At 35.2% G+C, this 12,292-nt stretch overlaps 1 protein-coding gene across 2 annotated transcripts in view; it reads right to left on the bottom strand.

Annotated features, from left to right (window-relative positions):
• Positions 1-12,292, bottom strand: part of AR (androgen receptor) — a 190,257-nt gene that overhangs the window by 66,582 nt on the left and 111,383 nt on the right. The window lies entirely within an intron of this gene.

The raw sequence follows: 12,292 nt of genomic DNA, 5'->3' as shown, positions 1-12,292 counted from the left end.
TTATAATACCTTGGTATTAATCTCAAATTAATTTTTTGAGCTCTATATACAAGGAGTTCCCAAATGGTTAGATACTGTAACATATCTGTAGGTTTCCTAAGTCAGCAATAAATCCATTTCACAAAAATCATTTCTAAAACAGGTGTCTCCTCCATTGTCTTTGTGCCTATAGAATGATAATCTATTTATACATTTTCTGCTTAGTTCTTGTCAAGCAACAAAAGCAACAAATAATGCCTTTAAAAAATGATATGAGCTATAGAAAAATATGTGAGAAGCAAAGAATCTACACACTGACGATAGTGGAGAAGAGGCCATACAGCATAGTGTGATGTTAGCAAGTTTAAGTCATAAGATCACATAAAGGCCTAACTCTTTGAATTCTGAAGTTCAACTTCAGAGCTAATGAACTATAAGTACTAATTATCAGCTCACTTTTGGGTTCTCAAGGGCACAGGGAGTGAACTACATCAGAAAATAAGATCAGAAAGTAATATTTGTATGGCATTTACCTGTTGTTTTTGTTTGTTTTTTTTTTTCCTTTTTATTTTTAACTTTTTACACTTATTTTAAATGGAATTATACTTAAATAATGTATCTTGATGACAGTTTTTTGTTTTCAATTTTAAAATTAGTATACTGGTAGTAGATATTTCTATGACATTTTTGAACATGGTGAATTTGAGTAGAATCTCTCTGCCCTCATCTCTGATCAACTCCTTGCTATTTTTAAGCTACACTGTAGCCTACTCTGTAGTGCCCTTTTCCCTTTCTTGTCTCTGTATCCTTTTGTCCATCTCCCAAAAAACTAGGGAGTAAGATATAAAGCTAATCAGTGGTAACAGTATGAATTTGATATATTACTAGATACCCATTTTAAACAGAATAGAGTCATAGGCTATGTCAAGGTATTATCGTTTTTTAAAGAACTGCCCAGATCCTGCTTAAAGGAACAAAGGAATATTGCTATAACTAAGAATCATACCTCCAAGAAATTTAAAGCACTAGGGATGTAAGAGATGAAACCCCAGATAAAAGATAATCTGGCTAACTTAAAAAATACTCATCCGGCTTCTGGTAAAAGAAGCTTTAAAATTATTTGCACAGGTGTTGGCTCAGATTTCTATTGAATCTGGCCTCAGTGTATTTCCAGACACGCCTCTGACTGGACAGGGAAAGCTGATGGCTAAAGGATATGTAGTATAATTTATGACCTTTGTTAGCTTTTCTCCTGGCCTATAGCATGAAACTCAAATATTCTGTATATATATATATATATATATATTTCACACAAACACCTTAAAGTAAAAAGCTTGGGAACTTTGCATGTTTGGGAGTGTTACTGATAATGTCCTGGGAAGCAAAGACTAGATACAAAGAGAATGACCCTTAATATTCCCCCTACAAATGCTAGTGGCTTTTCTGGTCACTAATTAAGCAATATTGAAAATAAGCAGTTGTCTGGGAAGGTTGTACATCCTCCATTTCCTTTATCCTGAGGATCACCACTGTTACCACATTCTACCTTTGTTTCCTGTCTAGGCCAGGAAGACCTTAAGTGTACGTAATTCAATGACTAATATTTATCTACAAGAAGGAACCAAAAATTACTGGGAAATAGAAACTGTATTGTATATTATTTTATACTTTTAATAGTCTCATGGTATATTATTGATACAGAGAGGCACAGAGAAATTGAGTCATATATCTATTCCATTTTAAAGCTAAAATTTGACCTCAGTCTGCCTAGTTCTCAAGGATTGTTTAAGCAAAGTGTGCCAGTAGGCACAGAAACATAGGAGATACCTATACAAATTTAATTTTTTTCTTAACATCATTGTTTTAAAATTGTTTCATATATATATATATATATATATAATTATATTAGCATACATTCAATATGCATATATATCTGTTAAAATACTTAATAACATTTAGTGTAACCATTTATTCATCAGATGGGGGTTTTGATGCATGAAGAGACAACAAATTACTCTGAAGACCACACATAAGCTAATGGCAGAGCCAGAACCCCATCTGGTTCTCTTATTTTGCATTTTGTTTCCTTACCTAGATATGAGTCTGTCTGAAAAATCCAAGAGACTAAATTGGGGCAGCTATGGGGAAGAAGCCAGGTACAAAAGGTCAACTCAAAACTTCTCAAGAACCTTGTTGCAGCTGGTGAGATTCCACAGGATGACCTCTAGCCTCAATATTCCCCCAAACAAGACTTGCCGTCACATAACACATTAGCTTAGCTCAGACTTTCCCCTCCTTTTGAAGTTATTTTCCTACCTCATTGTACCTGGAATGTTTGTGCATCATTTTAAGAACCAAGATCATTTGTTACCTCCCTTTTGACATCTTCTGAAACTTTACAGACAAAATAACTTTTTCACATACTGTCTTCTCGAATAATTTTGCACTTATTTCTAGGACAGTACTGATATCACCATCATAATGATAACTATGTGACACATTATGTTCATAGTAATTAACTATATGATTATGGACAAAATAACTCTTTTGTGTCTTAGCTCCCTGAGCTGTAATTGAGAGCAATAACAATACTACAGAGTTGTTGTATGGAAAACATCTAGTGTATTGAATGCCCAATAAATTGTTTGTGTTCTATCCTTGTACCTCTTATACTAGTGTTTTCTATACCTAACTATAGTAGAAACAACACTTGGATACATGAGCATGGGGAAAAGTCAGCCATAAAATAGCAATGTTGGAAGTTACGATTGTTTGGATACTCCCTTATGGGTTTATAAAGTCCTTATCAGAAACGAGATCAGGATTTTGAAATCTTCCCTGCGTTCTACATCCCCTGATAATCATATGAAAACATTGAAAAAAATCTCCCTAAAAAGTTCACACATCCACACTGACCTAGTACAAATTGGCACTCATTTCAAGAAATACCTTACAAAGCCCTCTTAACACAGACCAACACTATCACTCATTCTCTGGTTATGTAGGAAAACCTACAGTTATAGAAAGTACTTTACAAAGATGGTGGATTTGGCCAACACATGTTAGAATCCATAGATTTTGTTTGTTTAAGAGAAAGATGGAACATGAATTTGGGTGGGTAGACAGATGGAGATGGATCTGGGACGAGGTGAGAGAGGGAAAGAATATAAACAAAACTTACTGCATAAAATTCTCAAAAATTAAATACAAAAAACATAAAAATGCGGTTGAAGCAGAGCATGTTAACAGGGACCAAATGTCTTCTAGGAGCCAGAAGTGGTACTGAAAGCTTATGAGGCTGCCTCACATTGTTCCTAGGCATTCTAAGGTAACAGTTTTCATGTTTCTGCTTAGCAGCTGTAAGACAAGAGAGCATTTCAGTCAAGAAACATTGATGAAAAAGAAAGAAAGAAAAAGAAACATTGATGCTATTAATCAGATGTTAGCTGAATCAGAAAAAGTCAATTCCTCTTTGTGGATCTTAGTTTTGCCATCCACATATAGTTCAGTAATTTGACTAGACTGCTTATAAGTTCCTTTTCTTCAAATCTACTAGGAAAGCATTTAAAATTGCTGTCATGACAATACTACAAACCTCTTAAGAATTTGCCTTTAAAAAACAAACAGACAAACAAACAAGCTTGAGCCTATTTATGATTTCTAAGAATGTGCTTGTCTAATTTAAGAAACTGTTAGTGATGCCGTTTCAAGCCTCCTCAACCAGATAACACTAAAACTAAGTCCATTCATACAACGACTTATCCAACAAGAGAGGAAAGAAAAAAAGTCTGAGAAAGAAAAATCAATACTTTACTCCTCTTTTATTTCTTTTTTATTTTCATTTTAGATTCTGAAAGGAGAATGTTGTGTGTTTTCTGACATAAATTAAGAGAAAATGAATGTTTTTGTGCCTAACCCAATTGAAAAGTCATCAGTGTGTCCCTCTGCAACAGCACCGAGGAAAGGGCTGAGGACCCGTGTGTCTATTGTATGCATACATCCTGTCTCTGAGCTCTTCTCTTAGCTATGTTTTGAAGATTAAAGGTTCACATGAACACAGATGGTAAACTCTGCTTCCTGTTTTGTGATTGCATGATAAGAGTGACTTAAGACCTACCCTGCTTGGTTTCAGAAGAAGCAGAACTCTGACTTTTGAAGAGTATGAGATGGTAGAAAGAGGATGGTCCACATGTCCCTTCTAATGAAGAGAGTTGCTGATGACACACCATCTGTTTCAGGTTTGGGGTACTTTCTTAGGAATGCAATCTCCCCTGTGATACCAGTACCACTTGTGTGGCTCTTTGTTTTCTCTCCACAAATACTCTCGTCTTTCCTCTCTTCCTTCAGGTTTACTAGACTGTCTTGGTCTTTCTCATTGATGCTTTGATTGTTTCTTTAGATATAACATTATTTTCTTCACTGGTTCAGCATATTTAACTATCTTTGGTGAAGGATTGGTATGTAAAAGTGAATGCTGACTCACGTCCAAGCAGAACAAATTTCAAATTTCAGCTCTTCAAATGAGGAAAACAGGCTTTGTGGCTTGAGTATTTGAGTCTTTTACTTATATGCAGTAGGCATTTGGGAGACACTAACTGTATGCCTCAGTACATTTACAAATAAGTCTACTCTTATGAGGTGTTTCACAGAGACAAATACTAGTTTAGCCAGGAAGTGTCGGGAATTTACTAGAGGGCATTAGTAATCACAGCACAGATAGAAATGAAAGGAGTGAAAAACCTATTCCTTGTCCAATTCGAAAAGATTTGTTTGCTCCTCCCAGTTTTCTAGTTTGCTGGGCCAATCTGAAAATTACAATGTAGCCTACATTTGGCAGCTTCAACTTGTGGTAACTTTTCTGCATCTGCCATCCAGAAAACTGGGATCACAGGCATTATGCACCACCACATCTGGGTTATTGATTCCTTAACTTTAGTTCTTGCTTTTTAAGTAGACTTTTCAGTTATCAAAGCTCTCTCTGATGGGCTCAGAACAGTTACATTTCTAAAAATGGACAGAGAGAAAACATGAACACCCAAATAATAGGTTTCAAAATGTTCACACATATTCATTATCGTGAAGTCTTGATATCTTCTTGCAGAGGTCAGTTATCTATGTTTCTGGTTACGGAACTAGATTTCAAAGGAGACAGACATAACTACTATGTCTGAAGAGACTCTTACCTTGCAGTGAAAACAAGCTATGAAAAAGAACCACATAATACTTGACAATCACCAGGAGGAGATTCTCCTGAGGGATTGAAGAGGCTTCTGTCTACACCATACTAAGAAGCACACAAGGACTTATGACAAAAGACTGAGAAATTTGATACATATGAGAGAAAGAGGTAATAGATACAATAAATCTTGCAAGCAGCAAATTTAATGTAAACAATGCAGATATTTAATTAATTGTATAAGTGATATGGCAATTTCTTGTTGATAACTGTTTAAAATGAAACTATTTAAAATAAACATTCTATAATTAGGCAGCCATAGGCTATTATAAAGTATTAGTGGCAGATTCTTTGCATAGGTCAAGAACTTGGCACTGATCAAGACTTAGAGGGAAAAAATTAAAATAAGTACCACAGCAAAATTATTTATTCTATGAGTCCACTGTTAATCTCATTAATAGTAAAATCAAAATTAAGCTAGAAGGCTTGTAAAGTCAGGGCATCCTGGTGTAATAAATGACAGATCCATAACTCAGATGGGCACTCAGGCTTTACATCTGTGAGATATATTTTTAAACATAATATTTGGTACCAGATATTTCTCAAAGCTCTTTCTGTATACCATTTTGGGTGCATACTGCTAAACTGCAAAATATTATATATATGATATAATTATATAATATAATTATATAATAATGATAAAATTTATATATTTATATCATATATATCATAAATTTATATCATATATATCATAATTATCTAAATAGTCATAAAGTTTAGACATATGTGTAAATTTTTCCTCTGAGGATCTTTTGAGATAGAGTGGTATAACAGCTCATTAAAAAGTTCCTTTCTAGAATTTCTAAACTTATTTTCCTCCTGTTTAATAAAAAAGCACAAGAAGCCACTATACTTGGTATTCTATAAAACTTTGACAACTGGGAATAATCTGAAGCAGTGATGTACTCTAGATTGTTACATAGGTATCAGGAGGAAAGAGATGAATAAAATTTATTATACACATTTGCAAGTAGAAGATAGATCACCTGAACCAAAAGTCAACAAACTGTCCCCCAAAGACCAGATCTAGGCTATCACCTGCTTTTGTGAGGGTAAGAGTTGAAAATTTCTTTCTTTTTATGGGTTTACAACACCAAAAGAAAAACAATACTTAATGGCATGTGAAAATTAAGTGAAGTTCAAATTTTAGTGCCCATAAAATTTTATTGGAACCCAGCTACACCCATTAGATTTTAGACAGTCTACAAAGACAAGGCTGAATAGCTGAGATTGAGGCCAGGTTACCTGCATGGCTTAAACTATTTATTACCTGTTCTTTTATAGAAAACGTTTATCTGCCTCTCATCTAGAATCTAGTCTGGCAGTAACATTTAAGGAAAAGAGAGTTAAAAAGATAACCAGAGCTTTATGGGATGATCTTTGGGTCTCACAAAGGCAGCCAGAATCAGTCACCTTTTGGGTCCAGAATACCTGATCAAGTCTTTGTTGAATCTACAAAATTATTCTTCTAGCTGAATTAATTGGCTCCTGGGAAACATTACTCAAAAAGTCCATGAGTGAAGTGGACACTATCATACACCAAAAACTTTCTGTAAACTCCAAATGAGGTAACATTCAATTCCACATGAGCTGAGGTGGGAAACTGGATTTAAAGGACAGAACGAGTTCAATAAAGGTTCACTTATATTTCTTCCCTCACAAAAACCTGGGGTGGGAGAGAAAATCAAAGCCATACTTATATAAAATTTGCCAAGGAAACTAAATTGGGACCTATTGTAAACATCAGTGAGGATGGTGTAATTCTTTGAGTTCAGAATGTAAACTACAGTTTCAATTTTATGATGTGTACCAAACAGTGCACCATGTGTACAAAACAAATGGATGTGCAGTCTCAAATGTTTTACTAGAAAATGTCTGAAAAATAGTAAATTCTCAAGTACATAATGTGCATAATGAATTAATTAACCCTCTTTGAAACATGATAATAGAGATGGGGATTCATATCCTGATTTTCCACATGAGCAAATGGAAAAGAAAGGAAGTTAGTCATCCATGGTCACAAAGAGAATCTCAGTCCTTGACGTTAACCCAGCCTTTCCACACACACTCTCAGCTCTTTCTGGCCCTGTTTGAAGATTGGGTTTTTATTGATCCAGGTTTAGCATTTACCAACCGCTACAAATTCAAATTCCAAGGACATACAGGTATCAAATACATGTGTGTTTGCTGAAATAGTAATGTTTTTAAATTATAGAATTGTCACAAAATTCTAACCTAAAAGATACTTATTTATTTATTGGAACCTGAATTTATTTGTACTTATTTGTATGTGTGTGGGTGGGTAGCAGAGAATAATTATAGATGAGTGAAGGTAGCCAGGGACTCCAGAAGGTTCTGGATATCCTGGAAATCGAGTTATAGGAGCTATTATACATGTGTGTTGGGAACTGAACTCATGTCTTTCGCAAAAGAAGTCCATTCTCATATCAATCAAACGATCTCTCCAGCCCCTGGAAGGACATTATAAAATACATATTTATTCTACAAACAGAAAAAAAAGCCTAAGGGGAGAAATTTCATAACTAAGCCTACCCAACTAAGTCTTTTGAACTACTATAAAGGCACTGCCTTTCTTTGATTTCCTTGTCTCTTAAGATAGTATTCAACATTCCTTCACTCACTTTCCCAGTTACCTTACCCATCTACAAAAACATTTTCTCTTTTGCCTATTTCAAACTCATTGGCCATTCCCAAACATCCATTTCCACATTCATATCCACATGACCTCCTCCATTTAACTCTTTTCCAAATTAGTGATTTAACCTCCAGGGCCTATTCTTCTTACAAGGATGTACTGAGCCCTCCCTGCTCAGCCCACATCTCACTTAGTCTTCACTATTAACAGCTACAAGAAATTGTGAGGCTACCCCCTCTTTTCCTTTCCACCAAGAAAACCTGGCCAGATTACAATCAGTTCCTACCAGTGACAGCCTTAAAACGTCATGCTTTATAAACCACCAAAGGTAGAAATGAATTTTTGTCTGACATTCCAGGCTTTTAACTCTTGTACCTGTGCCCAGGCCAGCGATCTTTCACAACTGTATATAATGTAATAGTCAATGTGCTAAATACTCAGTCAGATTTAGCTGGCAATGAATGAGGATGAAAATTATTTATGTCTATACTCTTTCTAAGGCAGTAGAATTCCAAATTTCAACACCTTCAAATAGGCTCTATAGATACATATTAAAATATTTAAAAATCAATATATGTTCTTTTTGGGTAATAATATTGTCTTCTGCTTTCAAGTAGAGTTAATGATGCTAGTAAACCCAAATCATCTATCTTTTATAGGGAACATATGAGACATTATTTATTATTATTATTATTATTATTATTATTATTATTATTATTATTATTATTATTATCTGTTTTAAATATGGCCTCACTAGGTATTCTTGACTGGCCTAGAACTCACTGTGTAGATCAAGCTGGTCTCAAAATTGCAAATACACTAACCTCTGCTTTCTGAGTGTTCTGATAGTAATACCTTTTGGTCTTATTTTGTCTGCTACTAAAATAGCTTTCTATATCTTTTAAAAGACTGAGAATTGAAACCTAGGGACCATATTTCAAAGTAACCGAATAGCTGAGATCATTTAATTTCTATGTCTTTGTAAGACATCCAGATATACCATAAATTATTTAACAAAATCGTCAGTGTAACATGGGAACCTTTCTTTTATATTGTTGGTCAGAAAGTTGAATAAATAATATAGGTTATTGTCATTGCCCTTAGCAGCCTCCCAGACGTTGAAGACAGGCCCCTATTAGGAATTGGAAGAGTTGAGTTGGTAGTGGCCTGGAACGCTCTTCCTTGAGGTGTAACTCTCATAGTATTCAAAGGAGCTATGCAAGCCACTGAGGAAGAAATCAAGCAGCGATCCTACTCAGCTGAAAAGACTCTGAATAAAAAAAGACCAGTATAGAGAAATTTCCTCAAAAGTACAGTAGTGACATTTTTGTTTTTCTCTGAGACAAATTTCCTGATAGATTATCCAACTTCAGGTAGTTAGCTGTTAAAATATATATATATATATATATATATATATATATATATATATATATATATATATATATATATATATATATACATATATATGCAACAACAATTGAACTCAATTGGTTGTATATTATGTGTGTATATGTGTATACATGCGTGTGCATAATATATATATATATATATATATATTTATATATACATATATCAACAATTATTTAAGAGGAAGAAGTCATAAATTTAAAGGGATTACCAGAAACACAGGAATTAGAGTAGGGAGATAGATTATCTAACCTCAAGTCATCATTTTTATTTCTTCTTTTGCTTTTTATTATTTTTTGAGACAGAGTCTCTACATAACTGCTATGACTGTTTCAAAACTCATTATGTAAATTAGCCTGGCCTCAAACTCTGTGTCACAAGTATTAGGATTGGAGGCATGTGCCACCATTCTTTGTAGTCTCCAAGTGGTTATTCTTAAATATATATATCCTTATGACCAACACTAAATGTAATCATATGCATTTATATGCATATATATGTGTATGCATTTGCATAAGAATATATGTTTAAATGTATATATGTTCATATGTATATATGTACACATGTGTACATATATGCATGAATATATGTATTATATATTTACAAATATATACACATATGTGATATGTACATATTTACATATTGCACATATATATGTATATATACACACACAATACAATAAAATAAAGTAGCCAGTTTGCTTCATGTTTGGACTTTTACATGGAGCATATACTTCAGTCAGGGTGTTTTCTCATGCATAAACTTCTGCTGTGCAAACCACAGACTTTAAGCAATTACACTGTCTTTAATTTGTGTTATGGAAAAACTGTGAAAAATACTTTGTATGATAATGCTTAAAACAAAATAAATATCCTTTGGTGATCCTGAATTTCCTAAATAAAGTATTACTGAGTTTCAGGAACTTAAATGACTCTAGGGTCTGAACCATGTGGAGACTTTGCTGGATTTCTGCATTCTGAGTATGGAATGATCTCTCCTGAAGCCTAAATTCCTTTTTTGTTCTGTTGTCAAATAGTCTAGAATCTACATGATGGTAGAGATCCTGCCATGCAGCCCCGGTAGCTACCTTTCTGCCTTCTTTCTTCCTTTAGTTTTAAGTTCTCCAGAAAAGGGTCATGTAGGATAGGATAGTATGGCTAAAAATTCTTCCCTTTACAATATGCGTGATCATTTCTCTTGTTTTCTAAAAGCAACCATTTAGTTACCCAGATTTCTAAGATCTGAAGGTGGCACTGGTCATGACCTAATCTGCTCACTTTAAATCATTTCCCTCTTGGTATGGCTACTGTAATGTGGGGCTTGCTGCTCTGGAATAGCATTAGAATATTACTCTGCTGCTACGAGAACAAGATCACATTTGGCAGGCTGTTAGGAATCAATGGTGCTTCACTGGAGAAGCTGGGGGTGATCTGAAGTTTTTGGAACATGTTTTCACTTCCTTTCCTGACAGTTCTTCCTTTCTTTCTTCCTTCCTTCCTTCCTTCCTTCCATCCTTCATTCCTTCCTTCCTTTCTTTCTCTCTTTCTTTATTAGATACTCTGTATTTATATTATAAATATTTTCCCTCCAGGAAGGTGCACTCGCTCCTAATTACCCTTTCCACCTCAGTGCCTTGGCATCTCCTACATTGGGAAAACATGCCCTCACTGTACCAAAGGCCTCTTATCACATGGATGCTAGACACTGCTATTCTCTGCTACATCTGCAACTGGAGCCATGGATCTCTTGATGTGTGCTCAATGGTTGGTGTTTTAGTCCATGGGAGTTGTGAAGACACTCCAACATGTAACAAGGACACATGTTCCACCAGGTTCATAGCAGTCTTATTCCCAGTAGCCAGAAGCTGAAAAGAACCCAGATGTCCTTCAACAAAGGAATGGATAAAGAAATTGTGCTACATTTACACAATGGAGTACTACTCAGCTATTAAAAACAATGAATTCATGAAATTTCTAGGCAAATGAATGGAACTAGAGACTATCATCCTGAGTGAGGTAACACTTAGCAAGTCACAAAAGAACACACATGGTATGCACTCACTGATAAGCAGATACTAGCCCCAGAAATTATGATAGTTCTCTCATAAATACTGCTAAGCAAGGAAGGTACTGTTTTAAGACTTTTTCTAAAAGTGTAAGCTTATGCCCTAGGGCTTTGCATCTCATGCTAGTCTACTATGGACAATAGCAATGGGCCATTTGAAAGTAAAGGTGAAACATGCAGCTCAGTTTTTAGTAATATCAAGTGCTAGTTGCTTCCTCATACTTTGGGGAAGTGGAAGAAAAGGGTAGTTTTGCAATTTTAATGCATTTCTCCCACTTACTAAAATGCTGACAATAAAATTATGTTAAGATTGGCTGTCAGCGAGGACAGCAGTGTAAGGAACCCACTTCATACCGTTCCTTTTGTTGCCAAGTATTCCCGGGTGCTTCTGTAATGCTGAGTATATTCTTCAGAAAATGTAATTCTTTTCTCATGCTTCATTTGCATGAAAACCAGGCTGTCTGTTTTGGTTCTGACTTAAACTCCTCCTGATCAGGTAGAAAGAAGGAAACCCTCACTGGCAGGAAGCTCCCCCAGAGAGGGGAGCCAGAAACCAGGGTAGGGTTGCAAAGTAGTATTTCAAACTGAGTCTGCTGCCACAGTAGACCCTGTAGGGGCAGCTTTCCAGTGTCTCTTTGAGAATGTAGTACCAGATTCAGGTAAGGTAGTAGAGTGTATAAATAAAGGTTTAAACCCCCCCACCCCGTGATTAAGAAGAGAGTGATCACTAGACTGCATTAAAGGTCTGGAGTCGCAATAAAGGTTTCTGCTAGGTGATATAAGTTATAAACATCATAATTAGTGCAGATAACAAGGAAAGGCTTCATCCTACTTAGTTGGATATGAAATACAAGTTATGATGGGATTCTGAATCAACTGTGATGTTCTAAAGGCAGTCCTGTGATGCTTCCCTCTGAGTTCTTACCTACCTTGGAGTCCTTATTGCAAAG

Source organism: Micromys minutus (assembly GCF_963924665.1).
Source record: "Micromys minutus genome assembly, chromosome: X".
In the NCBI taxonomy this organism is placed as follows: domain Eukaryota; kingdom Metazoa; phylum Chordata; class Mammalia; order Rodentia; family Muridae; genus Micromys; species Micromys minutus.
Note: the sequence above shows the minus strand (reverse complement) of the source record. Positions and strands in the feature narration are given on the sequence as shown.